The 20,342-nt window shown below is 50.0% G+C and overlaps 1 long non-coding RNA gene across 4 annotated transcripts in view; it reads right to left on the reverse strand.

The window, feature by feature from the left end:
- Nucleotides 1-20,342, reverse strand: part of LOC118552848 (uncharacterized) — a 22,408-nt gene continuing 2,066 nt past the window's right edge. For 3 of the 4 annotated variants that reach the window (XR_013442458.1, XR_013442459.1, XR_013442456.1), the window contains 2 exons: nucleotides 4,004-4,268; nucleotides 1-2,517 (listed from right to left, as the gene is read on the reverse strand). This is a non-coding gene — a long non-coding RNA (uncharacterized LOC118552848). Of the gene's footprint in view, nucleotides 2,518-4,003; nucleotides 4,269-8,437; nucleotides 9,324-20,342 lie in introns of those variants that run through there. The other variant, XR_013442457.1, reaches the window with a different exon arrangement.

A 20,342-nucleotide genomic window follows, 5' to 3' on the forward strand; every position in this document is an offset into this window, starting at 1 on the left:
TTCTGAATCAGAATCTGCATTTTAATAAGGTCCTCGGAACACCAGGGTAGAGAGGAGGGAAGTGGGCAATGATCCCCGGGCGAGAGGGGGCTGGCTTTGGGCATGGCCCTGGTGTCTCCAACCTGCGCCCTATCAGCAGGTTGATACCTCCCGGCTCCTGCCCTGTGCTTGGGAGTTGGCGCTAATGCGTGAGGTTATCCAACTCAGCCTTGGGAGGATAGGTTGGATCCCTCAACCCTGTTCTAAAAGTGTATAAATAGCAAGGTCTGTCCCTGGTCCTTCCCAGGGCTCTGACAGGCTGGGGGCTGGGGACCACGTCAGGGCCCCAGCAACTGGCAGAGGGTGCCTGCTCTTCAATCCCTCTCCTGAAACGTGTCCATACTTGTTTCTGATTCTCCCCACCCAGCATCATGGTAGGGTCCACTGCCAGAACTCTGGCCCACCTCTCCCTCCTTGGGTAAGGTGAGGGCTGCGTCCCTTGGGGCTGTTGGAGCCTGAGGCCTGGGCCAGTGCCCCTCCCTATCCCTGTTGGGGCTAATTTTAGGGCTGTCTTGACAGCTGCCTCAGCTCAACCTGAGCTCAGCATTGGGGTCAGTTGGGGTCAGTTGGGGAATGGGCCAGACCAGCCCCAGCTTGGACTACAACAGATAAAATTAGACTCCTGACCGCCTGGCCACCATCCCCATGGCCTGGAGAGACCCCCTCAGTACTGACCAGCAGGATGGGACAAGAACTGGTCCTACTCTCAGTCTGACAACCCTCTCCAGGCAGACAAACCAAATTCTGTGGAAACCAGAAGCCACAGAGATCAGAGAACTCGGGACTTGCAGTCCCTGTAGCTCAGCACCTTGCTTGCAGAAGGGAAAGGGCAAGGGGCTGAGGCCTGGACCTGAGTCACACAGCAAGTGAGGCCAAAGCCGGGGCTGAAGCCCAGGCCCCCTCGTGCCCAGCTGGGTTCTATGTGCTGCGCCCCAGGGCTGGGTAGAGATGTAGATGGGACCGGTATCTAAAGTAGCCCATGAAGGTCAATCCTGGGCCGTGGTACCTCCCTTCCTGGAACGTGCAGAGAGGGGACCCCTCTTATGCCAACCCAACACATACTTCATAAGCCCCCTTGCCATGTCCAGCTGTCTAGGATTCAGGAGCAGAAGGCACCTGGAATAGTTAGCAGAGGAAGGATTTTAGCCTCTGATAACACAGGGTTGGAGTCCTTGCTCTGTCACCAACATTCTGGTCCTTCGTTTCCTCCCTGAAGACATGGATGTGGCTATACATATTCACAGACTGGTTGGGACAGAGGAGATGAATGGAGGATGGGAAGAGCACTGGGGACTCAGGAGCATGCTGTGCCCACAGGGCTGCCACCTAGCTGGGGACGCAGGCTTCTTCCCATGAGAAACCGGAACCCAAGTGGCTCCCACAGTCTTCACCCCCATTGCCTCCAACTCCACTGTCCCTCACTCAGTGATGTTGCAAGAGGAAAGGGAAACGAGTCTTGAAGCTGACCTGGCCAAGAGGGAAAGGAAATGCAAGCCGGGGTCACAGAGGGAAGCTGTAGTTCTCTCTTCCCCCATCCACAGCTTTTGCTCCTTCTATTCTCTCTGTTCCCGCCTCCTCTCATGTCCTTCTCCTGTTCACTCACTCCAACCACCCTCCCACCTCCCTAAATCCCCATTTCTTCCTGAGATCTCTAACCCCGGAGCCCTCTGCCCTGGCCCTATGGTTCCCTGGTTGGGTCTGCGAATGGGAGTGTCGCTGACTGCATGTCCATATGGGACTCGCGGCGCCGGGCTGGCACTCAATAAATATTGAATGGCCCACCTCAAATCCTTTCTGAAACAAGGCTGTGTGTACACGAATAAATAGATAAACGTTGACTGACTAAAAACACACACATGCCCCCTGAGAAAAGCCTTGTTTATCCATCTTCCCTGGATAGCAAGTCGATTCCCACTGTGGACTCTCCAGATGATTGAAAGGGGAGGAATCTGAGGATTAGGAAGGTGGGAGTCCTTCCAGGTGGAAGGAATGTCTTGAGCCAAAGCTGGGAGCTGAACGCTCAGTAGTCAGTGGAACAGCGGTGTGAGATGAGCTGGTGAGACTGGCAGGTCATGAAGAGCCTTGAATGCCAGGCCAAGGAGCAGACTTTATCCTGAGGGCAGTGGGGAGCCATGGAAGGGTTTTGAGCAGGAGAGTGACAAGGTTGGATTTGCTGCCACTGGCATTTCCTCTCTGGCGCTGCATGGAGTGTGGGTTGAAGGCAGAGAACGTGGAGTCGAAGCGCCCTCTGCTCTCAAGGTCAGGTGAGAGAAGATGAAGTATGAACACAGGTGAGGCTGAAGAAGTGGAGAAGTGGACGATCCCCCAGGATATCACAGAGGGGTGGCCAGGACTGAGTGGCAGATTGGAGGAGGGCAAGGAGGGAGGGAGAGCAGGCTCCGTGATTCTCGGAGTTCCAGGCCCAGGTGACCAGCTGGCTGGAGGCACCCTGGCTGGGAGGTTGAGAGGGGAGCAGGTCTGGGGAAAGATGCAGAGATCGGCTTTGGACATACCAGAGAGATGGTCTGACTAGAAATGGGAACATCTAGATTGGTCAGAGGGCGTGGGGCAAGCAATCTGAGTAACGGCCTCTGAATGACTTGGAAGTGTCCCAAGTGGCCCCAGGTTAGTCCTAGGAGCCCCAACCACCTACAGTGTCCATGACAGACAGAACTTGGACTTGAGCCACGGGGAAAAACTGGGACAGGGTCAGCAAAGGGTCTGACAGGATGGAGGGGAGGGTCTGGGACACCCCAGGAGGCAGGGTAGGAGTGACTGATGCAGAGGCCTGGGATGGAGAGGAAGTAGGAAGCGGCCAAAGGTGGGCTGAACTGGCAGGCCTTACGGATCAGCCAGCCTGGAAGCGTCATTGTAGATAGGCAGAATGAGGGCCAGTGAGGGGTGGGGATGGGCCGGGTCACACAGTGAGGCAGACAGGTGGGCAGCTCCTGGCTCAGTGCTGTCCCCTGGGCCACACTGTCTGGGAGTGGTCAGCTGGGTGGGACTCTGGGATTGAGCTTCCTGGCCATGCCCAGGTGTCATAGGCTTATCTGGTCTAGCAGGGTGTACCAGGGCAGACAGGTGACAACCCAAGTCCTTACCAAGCAGCACCCCGAAACCCACTGTCAGTCCATCTCAGCCCTGTGCTATTACTGTCTCATTCCCAGACCGAGGCTGGGCTGCAGTGGAGGAGGAGGCCACACGCCCAGACCTGGGGACTCACAGCCCCGCACAGAGCCATGTTCCCGGCAGAACCTGCATGTTTGGGGAGGGGGCAACTATGGCATCATGCAGCGTGTCCTGCACAAGGCGAGACGTAATAGGGGCAACAAATGCTTATTCAGTCCTACTTAGTGCCAGGCACTGTTCTAGGATCTTGAGACATTGAGAGGGATTTATGTTTTAACTGAAGACTGACAAAAGCCAAATGAATACATAATATAATGTAGAGAAGGGTGAAGTGAGATGAAGAAACACAGAACAGGGTAGGGGGTGGGCAGTTTCAGTAGGGAGCATGGAGTACTCATTTAAGAGAAAGAACCTGATTGTGGATCCAACTGGCTGGGTGACTTTGGTCAAGACCCTGCCCCCACTCCCCACCTCACTGGGAATTGAGCTGAGTCATCTCTGAGGGCCCCTCTCAGCCTGGCTATTAGAAGGGCCTGAGGCGGATGGCTAGGCAATGAGCTTTCTGGAAGACCAGGCTCTCCCACAAAGTCGAGCCCCACCCACCCATGCCTGCACTGGCTGCACATGAGACCCCCCCCACCTCCCTGCCAACTTCGCTCCTCTGGGCAGGGAGCCCAGCAGGAGCTGAGGAGCCCAGGGCCTTGGCACTGCTCCAGATCTGTCCTGACAGGTGGAGGTGACTCACCTGGGGGTGTCAGGATCCGGGAAATTGCCTGGGGGGTGGGGGTGGGGTGGGGGGTAGAGCGGGAAACTTAAGACTCCCGCCTTGCCTTACCTGGAAAGGGCCTGGCCTCCGGGGTTCTTCTGCTCTCCAGGAGGCCCAAGTTGCAGCCAAGGGGGTGTGAGGGGCCCAAGGGCTTGCCAGGGCCTGTCCCCTCTGGACCTCAGTCTCCTCGTCCACATATAGCGGGAGGGATCAGCTAAATAATCTTCCAGGTTCCTTCCAGCTCTAAATTCCTGTTTTGTTGAGTGTGTTGCAGGAGGCCCAGGACCTCTCTGATGGTTTCCCGGAGTCTCATTGTCGGGGCAAGTGGCAGATTCTGAAACAGGGAGTGGGCAAAGGTTTGCCAGGTTTCGCAACTAAAAATTTGAATTTCAGAAAAGCAATGAATAATTTTTTTAGTATAAGCATGTCTCAAATGTTATTTGTGCTAAAGAATTATTGGTTGTGTTTCTGATATTCAAATTTCAGGGGGTGTCTTGTATTTTACCTGCCAACTCCAGGTAGAAAAGGTGAAGATTGGAGCCAGGACTAAATCACAGGAAGGTCTTAGACTCTCAGATGACAAGCGTTCTGGCCACCTACCTTGTTGCTCCCCGAGTCCCTGATCCATGGACTTCTAGATACCTTGTTGGAAAGTAGGGGGTGAGGGAGGGAGAACCAGTTGTTGGGGAAACTGAGAGCTGTGGAGGGAGGCCCAAGGCACCTGAACTCCTGCCCTGTGCACGAGCTCACCTCACTGCCCCTCCCCCCAACAAGGCCAGGCCGGTCTCCCCACTGGCTCCTGCACCGCGGGACCCAGGCCTACCTCCACACCCTTGCTCCGTTCCTGCCCCCTTCCCTCCTCTACAAACTACCCACTGCAGGGACCCGCCCTTGGCCGTTCCCTAGCCTCAGGACTGACTCCTCTGAGTCCTGCGGGACAGACACAGCCCCTGCCCATGCACAGTCCAAGCTGGGAGACAGACACACCAACCACCTCAGAATGGGGAGATAATTGCCCTTTCGTGGGAACTGCTGAAGCTCTGTGCAGGTGGGGCCCACGTTCTGCTTCACCGAGGCTCTACCCCGGAGCAGGCTTCCATCAGTATTAGGGGAAGACATGGAAGTTCTGAGGGAGAAGAGAGGAAGGAGGGCCTCTCAGAACCTTTCGCGACGCAGTTGGAAGAAGGGCCTTCCAGGTGCAGGAAGAACACAGCGAGGGCCCGGTGTGAGCAGTGAAGGTGCAGGGGTGGGGTGTGGCTGGCATGGAGGAGGAGTGCTAGCAGGCCTGGGAGGTCACCGTGCCCATGGCCTGAACCGGGAGGCTCCCGCTAGTGCTGGGGACCTGTGACCTGGGGAGGCCTGACCCTCCATGCCATGGCTCAGACAGTGGCTAGTCCTCCCGCCTTCTGCATTTCCAAAGGGCAGGGGCGAGGCCTTCCTCTTCTCCCACGTCCTCCAGGACTGGGCCCGGAGGCCAGCACAAGAGATGGATTGCTAGAAAGCTGAGGGCTGGCCTAGAGGACCAGTCACCCGCCCCGTTCCCTCCCCTTGGGCACTGGATGGTGCTGGGACGATTTTAGTAGGTGATCACAGGCACTCAACAGTTATCAGGGAAGGTGGCTGGCTTTCTGGCCCTACACGGAGGCCAGTGTGGCTTTTAGTGTCTCTTTGCCCCGGGCCGCTTCATCGCCAGGGTCCTGGACAGCGAAAGGTGATGTCTCCCTACACGTCCCCAAGCCCACGACTGGATGAATGAGCCAGGCCCCCTACAGACACCATCGCCCACACCCAGATTAAAGCAGACACTGGGGCTCAGGGAGTTGAGGTGCTAGGAGTTTAGGAGTTTAGGCTAAACTGGGATTTTAACCTGGCTTGTCCAACACTGAAGCTCACAACAACTTCTGTGACACGGAGCTGCCCTTATTTTTTAAGTCATCTTTGAGGTGGTACTTTATTTTGGCACTTTATCCCATTTTGATCTTTGCTACTTCTGTTGCAGATGCGGACAAAGCTTTTGCTTGTCTGTGGCCTTCTGCAGTGGCCTTTGCCCAGAAGCAGTAAACTACGGAAGGACCGAAGAAAGCAGGCAGGAAGGGATGAGCTCCTCCTGAGGTTCATTTGCCCTTTCCCCAGAGTACCGCACCCTTCCTCCAGCCTGCAGCCCTGCCCTACCCTGAGTCATGCAGCTCCCTGGCACTCTTGGGACAGCTGGGCCCTGTGCACGCACACAGCATTCCTCCTCGGCCACCCAGGCTCCCACGTCCTCCCATCCATCACCCTAGAAGTGCTTCACCCCCCTAAGGTGTCCAGTGGCCACAATCCAGACTTACTGCTGGACAAGATTCTTTGTGGGTTTGCATTGTGCCAAGTCTCCCCTGCTAGACCACGAAGACCTTGAGGACAGAAGCCTTTCATTCTTCCATCTGTGTGCTCAATAAGCAGCGAATATGTGCCAGGCACGGTTCTGGGTGCCAGGGTAAAACAGGGGGGCTGATATGCCCTGAGACTCTGTGGCTGCCCCTGGGTGTAGTGCCTGGGCCTCCCCACAGTCCTTCAACTAAAGGGCTAGTGTCTGGCACATGAGGGGTGCTCCAGGGGCTCAGGCCATATCAACCCACATCTTGGATTTCCTAGACTTCCCTAGCCTCTCCAGGTGTGTGCCTGGTGCGGGGCAAGTCCTCACTGGGGTGGAGATGGGGCAGTTTTAATGATGATTTATCTGATGATAACCCTGGAGAATATAAAGTACTACTGGGTACAGACATGCACGAGAACTTGAGAGCCATTCTGCAATGGTCTCCTCCCCAGTGACCCTCCCCAGCAACCCATAGTCAAGTTTGGCTACGGATACATCCTTTGCTATTCCTTCCTTTTTACCCACTGGCTCCGGGATCCAGCCAGCCCTCTTTCTCTATTCTGGCTTCTGTATCACTAATGGATTTGTGGCCTTGTGGCAGGTGCGAATTCCCTGGAACCTGTGGGCTTCTCATCCGCTTTATTCAAGAATCTTGACAGGAGTCTGAGACCTTATATACCAGGTACTATGTTAAGCACATTATATGAATTATCTCATCTCATTCTTCAACAATCCTGTAAAACAGACATTATTATCCTCACTTTACCATTGTGGAAACTGGGGTCGTAGGGTTTAAGTAAATTAGTAAGTGATGGAATCAGGATTTGAATCTAGGGTTATGTATTCCAAACCATTCCTCTTAATCTCTATACTTCCCTGCCCTGCACTTGTAGTTAAGAAAGGCCTTGGTCTAAGGCCTCCATAGTATCTTCATGTACCAAATGGAGGAATGTTTGCTCAGCAGAGAAGAAAATGACACCTGGTTAATGGGCAGGAGTGTCTGTGAATATTATGTTGGATTAAGATATCGGCCTACTGTTGACTTAGAGTGTAACCATCAGCCCCAAGACCACAGCCCATGGGAAGACAGTGAGAACTCATCTAAAGTTCTTCCTGGTGTAAGTTCCCTAGAGAAGGTGTGTCCAGGGCCTGGAAAGAAGGACTTCTGTGGGGTCCTAGGCTATTGAAGAGAGACCATGGCTCTCTTAGTCTGGATTTTTAAAGGTACTGGTGTCTAAGTGTGCTCCCAAGTCAGGAAGAGGTAGTCAAGGACTTGGAAAGCAGGGTCACAATCAGGCAAGACTTATCTTTCTCTCGGGGGTCAGTTAGCACCTGGAGAACAAGTGACACGTGCTACAACTGTTCAGTAGTGACACCTACAGACTGTGGAGTAGGTCGCACTCTACTCTGTTCATTTCCCCACTGTCATCTCTGTTCCGGTCCTTGTAAGAATTTTAACCCCCACCTGGTTTCCTCTATTGTAACATACAGATCTTCCTCGGCTTACAATGGGGTTACATCCCAAGAAATCCATCATAAATTTAAAATAGCATAAGTCAAAAATGCACTTAATATACTTAACCTACTGAACATCATAGCTTAGCCTAGTCTACCTTAAATATGCTCAGAACACTTACGTTAGCCTACAGGTGGACAAAAGCATCTAACCAAAGACTATTCTATCTTACAACAAATTGTTGGCTATCTCATGGATTTATCGAACACTGTACTGAACGTGACAAACAGAAAGCTTGTATAGTACAGAGCGGTTGGAAGCATATCGGTTGTTTACCCCCAGGATCGCCTGGCTGTCTGGGAGCTGCGCTGGCTGCCACCGCCCAGCATCACCAGAGAGCCGGGAAAAGATCAAACCTCAAAACCTGAAGTACAGTTACTACTGAATGCATATCGCTTTTGCACCATCCTCCAGTCGAAAAATCTTAAGTCGAACCATCATAAGTTGGGGACCATCTGTATTCGTCACAACTAATGAACCAACATTGATTCGTTATTATTAACTAACTAAAGTCCGTATTTTATTTGGATTTCCTTAGCTTTTACCTAATGTGCTTTTTATGTCCAGGATACATCATCATGCCTCTCTGCATCTGCACTCTTTCTGGTCTGGGACAGTTGCTCGGGCTTACCTTGTTTTTGATGACCTTGACGGTTTTGAGGAGTATTGGCCGGATAGCTTGTAGGCTTTCAATTTGAGTTTTTCTTTCCTTTTTGGGGGTAAAATTTATTTATTTATTTTAGTAATCGCTATACCCAATGTGGGGCTCAAAACCTTACAACCCCGAGTTGATGCTCTCAAGAGTTGCATTCTCTTCCGACCGAGTCAGCCAGGCGCTGCTCCATTTGAGGATTTCTGATGATCTTCTCGTGGTTAAACTGGAGTGACAAGTTCTTGGGAGTAAGATCATGCAGGTAAAGCGCCAGTCTCACCACATCAGATCAAGGGTTTATATTACCAACATGACTTTGCACTGTGGTTGTTAACCTTGATGACCTGGCTAAGGTTATGTCTGTCAGGTTTCTCTGCTGCAAAGTTCCTCAGAGGATGCATTCTGTGTCATGCCAACCGCGAGCACTAAGGTGGGAGGGGCAGCACCCCTGGAAGTCTGCGTGGTGGTGGTAATAGTAACCAGTGAGAGAATCCGCAGTGTGGAAGGTGAATTTCAGAGGGTAGCCCCCCTCTCAGCTTCAAAGGCTTTGGGATCTACCAGCTCTAGCAGGGAGCAGGTCTCATTCAGCTCTACGTTCCCATACCTGGCACAAGGCTGTCTGCTGAGTGCATTGGGTATCTTTTTCTTTTGTAGATGCATTTTTTGAAAATTGAGGTGAAATTTACTTAACATAAAAGTAACTATTTTAGGGGCACCTGGGCGGCTCAGTCGTTAAGCATCTGCCTTTGGCTTAGGTCATGATCCCGGGGTCCTGGGATCGAGCCCCACATCGGGCTCCCTGCTCCTCGGGGAGCCTGCTTCTCCCTCTCCCACTCCCCCTGTTTGTGCTCTCTCTCTCACTGTGTCTCTCTCTGTCAAATAAATAAATAAAATCTTTTTTAAAAAAAGCAACCATTTTAAAGTGCACAATTCAATGGCTTTTATACATTCACAGTGTTGTGCAACCACCCCTCTAATTAGTTCCAAAATGTTGTCATCACCCCTCATTCCCCTCTCCCCTCAGCCCCTGTATCTATTCTGGTTATTTTGTATAAATGGAATCATATAACATGTGACCTTTTGTGTCTGGCTTCTTTCATGTAGAATAATGTTTTCAAGGTTCATCTGCTTTGTAGCATGTGTCAGAACTTCATTCCTTTTTATGGCTCAGTAATATTCCTTTGTATGTATAGACCACGTTCTGTTTATCCATTCATCCATTGATTATAAGGTTATCATCTTATCAGGAAGTTGCATAAACACCGCACACATGTATCAAACTCACCCACAACAAGGAGCCAAGAGGTAGAGCTAAAGTTCAATGCAGATATATAAAGAAGGCAAAGTATTAAGTCTTACATTAGTTTCTTCAAATGATCATCCAAGCACAGAATGTGGGAGAATAGTGATGCAAAAAGAGCTCAGAAGGTGCGTGAGTGGTTCAGTTGGTTAAGTGTCTGACTCTTGATTTCGGCTCAGATCATGGTCTCAGGGTCGTGAGATCGAGCCCCGTGTCAGACTCTGCACTGGGCATGGAGCCTGCTTAAGATTCTTTCTCTCTCTCCCTCTCCCTCTGCCCGTCCCCCACCTCTCTCTCTCATTCTCTGTCTCTCTCTCTCTCCCTCTAAAAAAAAGAAAAAAGGAGCTCAGAGCCTGAGCTGGCCACAAGCTCTACATGAGCCTAGGCGTAGGCTGCGCTAACAGAGGCCGAGGGTCCAGCACACGGAAGGTGATTGCCCTGCTCCCCTGCACAGTCAGCCAGACCCAGCTGGAGCTCCGAGGCCTCTTTGACATGCTGGGGTGTGCTCTGGATCAGAAGAAAGTGGCCAGACTACAGAGGCCCGGGAACCAGGTCATGCAACCAGTGGGCAGAGGACTCAAGTGCAGGCAGGATGGCTGGAACAGGGTCTTTGTGGCGCGGGGTCTGCAGAGCTGGCTGTCAGGGAGGAAGGCTTTTTTCCTACCAGGTAGTGAGTTCCCTTCCTTTTGGGGTTGGGTGTGTGGAATGAGCAGGGGACAGATTCAGAAGGACATCAGGTGAGCTCAGGTGACTCTGGGGGTCAGGTGACTGCCCTGGGGTTTTTCAGTACTAAGAAGCAGACTTAGCCCAAGAGAGGAGCAGAGAGAATGAATCTTGAGGTGTTGGGTTTTGTCTCCTCCCTCTCTTTTCTCACCTCCTTTCCCTCTACCTCTCTTCCTCTCCTCCTCCTCCCTCCCCCTTTTCCTTCAGGCTGGCATCCTGAGCCATTCTATCCTGGGGAGAGGCAGCTAAATCCCAACACAAATTAAGGGGTTTGTTAAAATGAGGGGCTGAAATCAACAGGGCAGGATTTAACGGGCTAGGTTGTAAAAACCCAGGAAAATGCTTGTGTCATTATGGTGACTGAAAAAAAGCAGAGTGTACAATTATGGATACGTTAAGACTAGGTTAAAATGCGTAAAAAATTCTAGTATAAAACACACCAAAATCTTTTTTTTATTATTATTGAAGTATAGTTGACATACAATGTTACATTAGTTTCAGGTGTACAACATAGTGATTTGATAATTCTATACATTATCAATGCTCACCATAATGTACTCACCATCCATCACCATATAAGGTTATTGCGATATTATTGACTATATTCCCCACGTTGTACTTTTTCATCCCCAAAACACACCAAAATCTTAACATCAGTTATCTGTGTGGATCAGGACTGTCAGAATTGTTTATTTTGTGTTTTACATTTTTCTGTACTTTTCAAATGTTCTGTGATGATTTCTATAGTCAGGGAAAAAAAATACACTTTAATGCTTGAGAATGAATTTAACTGGGATAGATGTGGGATGCCACGGAAGGGTGCCCACAATTCTCACCTGGCCTCTTCCTGCTCTGCCCTGCGCTGGCTGTGTGCCCTCACCTCCCTGTCCCCACTCTCGGTGGTTCTCCTGGTCCCCTGGGACCGCCCCTACAGGGCCCTGTTCCCAGCAGGCCCTTGGGACACGTTAGTAAACACATGACATTTAGCTTGAAGAGCCATACAAATAAGTAAGTGTAGAGCAGGAAGGAGAACCCTCGCTCACTCTCAGGTAGAAAAGACCTGAAGGGTGGGGAGACCACAGGATGGACGCAACCAGAGGTGTTGGGCATTCGCCAGCGTGGAGCAGGCCTCTTCTTTCCCACTGGCGCTGCAGTCACCATCTGCCTGGCAGGGAACACAGCCCACAGGGTCCTGAGGAGCCAGGGTCAGTGCGTGGGGCTCATGTGGTCTCCAGACATCACCATACAAGACCCCAGAATCACAGAGCACCTCCCTAGTGCTGCACTAGGCTAACCCTTGGCATGCATTTGTTTAACCCACCTAGTGAGCCCCCGAGGTCACTGTGATCACCCCATCCTACCTACAAGAAAACTGAGACTCAGAAAAGCAAGCACCAGGTCACACGGCTAGTATCCAACAGAGGTACTCTTAACCAGGATTGCACGCTGCCTCAAGAGCGTCTACAACACTCCAGCTTTCTGCTCGGTGGCTTGTGACTTGTCCTTCTTGGCCCTGATATGGCTCCCCTGATGGTGTGGTTATTGCATGTGGTGACACTTTAACTGTGGCCTCGGAGGAAGGGCCTCCTGCTCACTTCCTCCTTTCTCAAGGATGTCAGAGGACTGGAAGTGACAGTTGCAGTGACCCTCGCCCCCACCCCCAGCCTTGGCTCTGGCTGGCTGTTCTGGGCTCTGGGGGCAGGTGGGATCTCTGCTGAAGTCACGTGAGGCAGGTCTCAGGTCCCAGGTTGGGATGAGTTCCTGTAGCTAAGGGCATTGTGATCCGAGCCTGCACTGGACAGTGGGACTCCTTAATAGGGGAATTGGAGGACATGACTGCAGAGGGTCTTTCTATCCCTTCAGATTCTAAGACTCTACAATTCCAAGACTCTCAGATATTCAGGGGGGAGGGGGCAGTGGCCAGGCAGTGGTTGGCCTTCTACCCAGGGTTAGAACCATGGGCACCACTGCCCACATGCCCAGAATGGCACTGGTGTTGTGTGGCTGTTGGTAGGACTTCTCCTGAGGGGGACAGAGACTAGCCCCTGGGGTTAAGGTAGAGCTGTCTCTGAACTAACTTGACAAACATTTTCTATCATGTGCTAGGGAGAAGGGTTATCTGAGCTGAGTGCTGGGGACACAGACAGTGATCACCCAGTTCCTGCCCTGGGATGGAGACAGATAGACCCAGAGCTGGGGGCTTGATGTTAAGGCAGGAGGGCACACAGGGGACTCAGGAGGCAGAGGAAGGGACCCTAACTCTGGGGACATGCACCGAGGGCTGATGCTTTCCTCCCTCCAGTTCCAGGAAGGCCCAATAACCTGTGGGGCCCATGCAGGTGACCTCAGAATGACCAGGTTTATGCTGAGTCAGCCTGCTGCCCACACCTCAGATACACTGCTCCACGGAGGCCCAGCTCTGGTCCCTGCACATTAGGAGAGAGTCATGGTGGTCTCATGTGGCCCATTGGGTAACTGAGGAGGGGCTAGAGGTTTGTGGGCATTGAGTAACCGCTGGGTTTCCTGAAACTTCGTTTCTTTCACTCCCCACCTTCCTCTTTCAGGGTCAAGCTGGGGGCTAGGGAGTAGCCACATGCCCACATTCATGTATTTTTTCATTCAGCAGTCAGTTGCTCACCACCTTCCCTGTTCCTGCCTGTCTCAGGCTGGAGGGACTCCATGAGATCTCCATGGGGCTCTGCCCTTCTGGATTCCCTGGCTCCGATAATGGCACCTATCCCTACAGCCAAGGCAGAAATCTGGGCATCAGCCTGGACTCCTCCCTCACACCCCTTTATGTCCCCCTTCTGTTTCCCTGTAGTGCCCTCTACTTCTCCTGTCACATCATTTATCATCTTTTATTGAAAAAGCTCCAGTTGTTCATCTCTCCCTTCTAGACTCAATGAAGGCAGGGATTGTGTTTATCTTGTTTCCTGCCATATTCCTGGCACCTGGCATAGTGCGGGGCACTTAAGAGGTGCTCATTAAAGAGTGCTGAATGAATCAGTAAGTCCCTTTAATCCCATTTTCTTAATATTCCTTGGATCCATATTCTCCTCCTCTTCCCCAGCCACAGCCTTTGCTCAGATCTCATCCTTCACCAAACCACTGAGCAGCCTGCTCACTGCCCTGTCTACCTCGTCATCTCCCTCAGTCCATTTATTGGCCCATCTGCCCTACTCAGAACCCTTCCTGGCTCCCCATCACTCACAGGAACAAGGCCACATTTCTGGGATGAAAAAGTGATAGCAGCTATGACTGATCAGCCCACTCTCTACTCTCTGTGAAAATGATCAGGAAGATAAGCAAAAATACAAAACTTACAGTGATTACTATACACGTTAAAGATAAGAGAAGATCACAAGGCAAAGTACAAGGGAGAAATTAACTAGATGACAAATGGGGACAGATTGAGAAACACAGTCTTGGATGACAACACTACCTGCTCTTCCCTCTGAAACAGAACAGTATGTGTCACATGGTGTCATTAACTGACATGTCCCTCTCCTTTCTTTACTGCAAGTTCCTTAAAGACAAGGACCACATCTAATTTGTCTTGGTGTCTCTGGCACCTAGCTCAGAAGTTGGCCTATAGTAGGCACTCAGTGAATATTTGTTAAATGAATGAATCAGAGGGTTAAGTGAATTAGTGAATGAAGAACCAACGGCTTCCAAAGTCGATAAAACAAACGAATCCCTACTATCTACTCTTTTTTTTAAGGCAGGGAGGAGGGGCAGAGGGAGAGGAAGAGGGAGAGAAAGAATCTTAAGCAGGCTCCATGCCCAGCACGGAGCCCGATGTGAGGTTTGATCTCACAACCTTGAGATTATTACCTGATCTTGATTACCAAAATCAAGAGTCGGATGCTTAACTGACTGAGCCACCCAGGTGCCCCAACCCACTGTCTACTCTTCTATCAGGGACCCACTGACTAAATGGACCTTCAGTCATACTCTGACAACACAGGATATGTTCTAAGCCAGTCCGAGTGGTTGAGGACCCAGATTCTGAGACCAGAAAACCTAGTTAGAGTACTGACTCCACCAGTTATTAGCTGTGTGAGCTTAGGCAGTAATATCACCTCTCCGTGCCTCACCTTTATCATCTGTAAAATGAGTATAGTAACAGTACCAATCTTAGAGGGTTGTTGGGACAACTAAATTTACATCTGTGTGTAAATTTAGTGTGTGTGTGTATATATATATATATTCAGCATATATATGCACACATACCTATATGTAAATTTACATGTATCCAATATACACTATATATACTATATATACAAAATAGCATCGTATATTTTCTATATATAAATATCTATATAATACTATATACATATATTTGGCACTGCTGTTTAAATGCCAGTGAATGTTAATAATGTTGGTGATGACATATCCCTAATCCACCTCATCAGCTTTTCTTTTTCTGTTTCTACACTGTCTGCCTAATAGTGGAACTAAGACTTCCATCGCTTTGAAGTAATGCCACATAAAGTTGAGAGGGTGAGGAGGTGTTCTCTGGCCTGGCTTTATTTCTGCCTGGTCAAGAGAGTGAACAAAAACAATCAATAAGGAACCTATGAAAAGATCCTACCTACACACAAGGAGGAAGAAAATTGTTCTGAAGATTCACATGAAGAGCTTATTATCTCTGAAATGATTTTCTATAAGAAACAGAATAACACTCTAAAAGTCATCTGTTTGGTATTCTCAAAACAAACACACACCCCAGGAGGCCTTGATATAGTGGTTATTTGCTGGGTGCCTCCCAAGTGGGCAAAGGATATAAATAGGCAGTTCATAGAAATGGCAATACAAATGGCTCTCAAGAAGGAAAAGATGCTTCTCTCACTCCTAAGAGAAATGCAAACCAAAATTAGTAGTAAGACATGCGTTTTCACCTATCAAATTGGGGGAAATCCAAGACTTTGGGTTTTTTTAAAAATTGATTGGTTGATGTTAGAGAAGGAGAGAGCGAGAGCACGTGCGACTGTGAGCAGGGGGAGGAGCAGAGGGAGAGGGAAAGGCAGACTCTGTGCACTGAGCCTGGAGCCCAACTTGGGGCGGGATTCCACGACCCTGAGATCTTGACCTGAGCCAATACCAAGAGTCAGATGCCCAACCAACTGAGCCACCCACATGCCCCCAAGTCCAAGACTGATATTGCAGGATTGTGAGGAATCCATTGTGAAATCCATTTTAAGTCCTTGTGGGGATTTTACTTCAAAGAAGTCATCCCTCCCTCACTTTCAGCAATGTTATTTAACTGAGATTTCCTCCTCTCCAGCTCCAGGGATGGTCCTGAACGGCTGAAGCCTGCTAAAGTTCTCATCACCCAGAAGAGATCATCAAATATTATTGGGTGACCTTAGGCAAGCTACTTGGTGCTATGAGCTCTGTTTCCTCACCTGTAAATGCAGACAAGAGCACAGACTTGGGGAAAACAGCTAGTACAGTAGCTAGCACGTACTCAGTAAGACATTTATTGACTTGGCAATTGGATACATACGGATTTCAATATATGTGCTTGACTAATCTAAAGGTTTATACAATTAACAAATTGGAGTTCTACTTTCCAAAGCATTATAGAAGATAAAAACAAGAAAAGCCTAGAATGTATAGCAAAGCAATAAGGAAGCACAAAAATAAAGAAGTAAAATGAGACATCATTTATGAAATAGATATAAATAAGCTATGCTATTGAAGGTAAATTTTCTCACATTCTCACGTTTATTTTTTTTTAAGATTTTATTTATTTATTTGACAGAGAGAGAGCGAGAGAGCACAAGCAGGGGGAGCAGCAGAGGGAGTGGGAGAAGCAGGCTCCCTGCTGAGCAGGGAGTCCAATGTGGGGCTCAATCCCAGGACGCTGGGATCATGACCTGAGCCAAAGGCAGACACTTAACCGACTGAGCCACCCAGGCATCCCTTTTCTTAAGTTTAAAATTTATTTTTAAGTAATGTCTACACCCAACATGAGGCTTTAACTCACGACCCTGAGATCAAGACCTGAGCTGAGATCAAGAGTTGGATGCTTAACTGACTGAACCATACAGGTGCCCCAAGATTTTTTATTTTTTAAGTAATCTCCACACCCAATGTGGGGCTTGAACCCACAACCCCGAGATCAAGAGTTGCACGCTCCACTGACAAGCCAGCCAGGTGCCCCAGAAAGACTTTCTATAATGTATTGACTAATAGGGCATCAAAATAGATAAAATACAAATAGGACAGGTTGATGTAAACAAAAAAAGGAGTAAGAGATACATCATTATCAGCCTAATAGGTTATATAAGCTAAAAATAAATATAGATATGCTTTATTTGAAAAAATATGCATGTGTATATAGTACAACTAGACTAATAAAATATCAAAAGAGAACACATATCTCCCTTTTAAAAATCCATAGAACGCATAAAATGGAATTCCAAAAAATAAAATATACACAAACTCCACACTTCAATTAAACCAATGTCCCTTATATTTCTGCAAATAAAACTAGAAATTCATAACCCAAGTTTGAATAATTACAAGAAACAGCAACAAAACCTAAATATTCCCCTAAAAAGACTTCTGATTGGGGTCAAAGAAAAATTAAAAATGCAATTATTTAAAAAATAGTGCTAAAGAAAACTTTACATATAAAAACACAGGTAACGGAGCCAAAGCAGAGATCAGTGGGAAAGCATAGCCTTAAATGCTTATGTTATTTAAACAGAATGACAATACCCAAAATAAGTATTCACTTTAATAAAATAGTAGAAAAAGAACAGAAAAGCTACCCCAACATAAAAGCTACTCTTTATTAAGAGAAAGAAAATAATAAAGGCAGAAACGAGTTACTTAGTAAACTACTATAAACTGAGAAATAAATTCAGGTGCATTTAAAAAAATTCTGTAGTAAGACATATAAAACCTGTACTGACTTGGTACTTGGAGTCTATCAACCCCTTGACAACCTCTCCTCCCTCAGTCCTGGACACTCGACTCCTGTGATTCTGAACTATGGACCCGTTGCTATCTGAACTCAGGAACCAAATAGATTGATCCAGCTAAAATGTTTGAGAGAGGGGTGGTATCCCTGGTTCCCTGAGCTCTTGTTCCTTGCCCACCACTGCTGTCTGCTAGTGATGTCCACCTGCCCTTCAAGGCCCAGCTCAAAGGCCCCTCCCCCAGGTAGGCTTTGTGGACCTAAACTACAGCTCAGGCCAGAGAGGGATAAGCAAGAGAACATGTAAATCCAACATTTGTGGCAGAGTGAAGTTTAAGTCCCACTGTGGGGGCTGAGGAAAGCTGCCTGGTTGAAGGGGCCTTTGAGCTGGTTCATGAGGGAGAAAGAACTCAGCCAGCAAAAAAAACACTCCAGGAAGAAGGAAAAGCATGAACAAATGCAGGGGTGTGTGTGTGTGTGTGTGTGTGTGAAAGCACCAAGTGCTTTGAAGAAATCTGGGACTTCCCACATGACCAGGGTGTGGAGGGCTAATGGGGAGTAGCGACTGGGGAGTGTGAAAAGGTCACTGGGGCCGGTCACAAAGGGCCTTGAATGATACACCAAGAAGCTTATGCTTCAACCTCCTGTGGGTGATGGAGATTAGCCAGAAGTTTCTGAGCAAGATTGTGAAGTTGGGACTGTCAGATGGTCAGCTGCCTGAGCCTCACCCTCACTGAGGTGGGGGACAATGGGGTGGTAGGTGGTAGGAGGGGGGATTCCTTAAGTTGGCAGGCTGTCCAGGAGGAGTCAGGGAAAAGTAGGGTGTGCAGTTCTGGCCCTGGAGGCCTGGGGCTGGGGGGAGCTCAGCCCTGTTTGTTTCTCCTCCTTGATCTATTTCCTGGCTCCTGTGTGGCCCCTCCACCCCCACCACAACCAGGGTCTGGGAGGCAGCTCCTGGCACCTCCCTCAGTCACCATGGGGCTTTCCTACCCCCCCCCATTTGGCCCAGCCCACACAGGGGCCTCTGTGGTCAGGCCTTTGTGTCTGCACAGTGGCCCTCTTTGTCCTGAGCAGCCCCCACCACCACCTCCCTCCTGCCCTTCTCTCTTTCCCTCTCTCTCTCTCCTGTGTCACAAAAGTACCAGTTTTGCAGAAAGATAGCTAGGGCTCTAATCTTGGCTTCTGCCACTGAATCTCTATATGACCCTGAGCAAGTTGTTTTCTTTCTCTGAGCCTTACTTTTGGGTCCATGAAAAGACGCTGGGTGAGGAATCAAACTCCTGGCAAGAACTGGTCTGCTACCCAGTGCTGAGACCTAAGCAACAGATGCTGTCCATGGGGACCCCTGCCCAACATCCATGCTCTTCTCTGAACCTCCTACTTATATCTCCAACCCTGTCCTGTCTACTGCCTGGCCACGTGGCTGTCATTCTCCCATTTGACAAATGAGGAAACCGAGGCCTGAGGACAGGGCTGACTTCATGCATGTGTGACCTATATGGTTACGCAGGGCCCCACACTTTGAAGGGCCCTGCACTTGATTTACTGCGTTGCTGTCCCATCTTGAAATCCTTATTAGTTTTTGAACAAGGGCATCTTCATTTTGCCCTGGGTCCCACAGATTATGTAGCTGGTCCTGCTATTGTGGAGATGGAGGGGAGGCTTGCCCGGGTCTGGACCAGGCTTCCTGCCTCCTGGGCTGCCTCCCCTGGGTGCCTGCATCCTGGCATGCCAAGAGCCAGAGCATCTAGTTTGCATTTGGCATCAGGGACCTGCCCCTGCCTGGGAAACCTGAGGAGCCTGGGTTCCCAGCCAGCTGGCGAGGGAGGGAGGATGGTCCAGGCTGATGCAGCAGTGCAGAGAGCAAGACCAGGCTGCTGGAGCCAGCCCAGCCCTATGTAATCAGAGCCACCAGTGTGGGTCCCAACGCCATGGCTCAGCCATCGCTCCGGGAATTCAGCAGGGCCTTCCTTCCCAGCAGGTTGGGAGTTCCAGGGTCAGGGGACCCACCGCAGACTCACTGTGACTTTGGACATTCACTTCCCCTTTCTGAACCTCAGTTTCCCTATTTGTAAAATAGTCATGATAACACCTACCTCACAGGGTTCTGGGGAAGACTAAAGGAGATACTTGCACACAATGACCAGCAGCACAAAGGTGATCACTAAATCAAGTTCCTACTCCCTCACATAACAAATATTCATGAGGGCTGACTGGTGACAGGGACCATGCTAGGTGTTGGGCATTTAACCATGAACAGGAAGACCCTGGCTCTGTCTTCAAAGAGACGCCCACTAGAGGGGACGCTAACCCTGGGGTAAATGGTGTGACAAAGGGAGGTACCTGATGGGGCTCCTGGGCTGGGCCTTAGAGAAGCCATGGGGGGCGGGGCAAGAGAAGGAGTCGAGGGCAGAGGAGCATGAAGGGACACTGCCGGCAAGCGGGGCAGCAAGTGCCAGGCAGGAGCGAGCGAGGGCCCCACACTGCAGCATGGCTGCTGAGGCGGACAGTGAGGCGGAGACGTGGGAGGGCCTGGCGTGGCAGGCTGCAGAGGTGGGCTTTCTCAAGAAGGTGGTGGAGCCACAGAAGGTGTGAGGCAGGCGATGGCTGGGAGGGGTGACAGATACCCCACCTTGGCCTGTGAAGGAGGGCTTGGAAGCATCCCCGCTGAGCGAGGGCAGGGGCTTTCACTCCCAGCACCGAGTCTCAGAGCAGAAAGTTTTCTCGGGGGAGATGAGAGAAGTAGAGAGACGGAAGATGAGAAGGCTTAAGAACGCCAAGAGCCTCCTCAGGGTCGGAGAGACAGGAAGCCTCCTAATGCATGGGGAGAAGTGCTCTTGGGCTCATCCTTCCCCATCCTGACCTGCTGCTGCTAATGGAACCCTGCAACCGGCTCCCTCCCACGGCTCCATTAACCCTCCTCTTGGGGA

The sequence above is a fragment of the Halichoerus grypus genome, chromosome 11 (genome assembly GCF_964656455.1).
Source record: "Halichoerus grypus chromosome 11, mHalGry1.hap1.1, whole genome shotgun sequence".
Taxonomy (NCBI): Eukaryota; Metazoa; Chordata; class Mammalia; order Carnivora; family Phocidae; genus Halichoerus; species Halichoerus grypus.